This window comes from Penaeus monodon, chromosome 34 (genome assembly GCF_015228065.2).
Source record: "Penaeus monodon isolate SGIC_2016 chromosome 34, NSTDA_Pmon_1, whole genome shotgun sequence".
NCBI lineage: Eukaryota > Metazoa > Arthropoda > Malacostraca > Decapoda > Penaeidae > Penaeus > Penaeus monodon.
Window position 1 is genome coordinate 26,487,316 of NC_051419.1, and position 596 is coordinate 26,487,911.

Here is a 596-nt window from a genome sequence, read left to right on the forward strand (position 1 = left end):
TTTTTAAAATTTATTTTTATTATTTTATTTTTATATTTTTTATATTTTTATATTTTTATCATTTATATTTCCCCCAATAACAATTTTCCCCCTTATTTTACTTTTTTTTAAAAAATAATTACTTTTTTTTTTATCCAATCTTAATTTTTTTAGTTTCTGTTTCTAACTCCCCAAATACCCTTTAATTTTTAATTTGACAAAAAGTTTGGGATTTTTTTAAAGGTTTTTTAAATTTTTATTTTTTTTATTAATTATTCTTTTTTCTTAAATTTTTCCCTTTGTTTTATTTTTTTTTTTTTTTTCTTTGTTTTCTTTTTCCCCCCTTTTTCTTTTTTTTTTGGGTTTTTTTTCCATTATCATGATTTTTCCCCCTCTTTTTTAACCCTCTTTCCTCACTTAAAACTGTTGTTTTTTTCTTTAAATTTTTATTAAAATTACCCTTAATTTTTATTATTTAATTATTTTTAAACATTATTGAGTTTTTTTCTTATTTTTTTATCATCTTTATATTTTTAATAATCTTTTGTCATTTTTACTTTTATAATTTTAATAAATTATCACATTCCCCTTTTATACGGTATTGTTATTTTTAATTT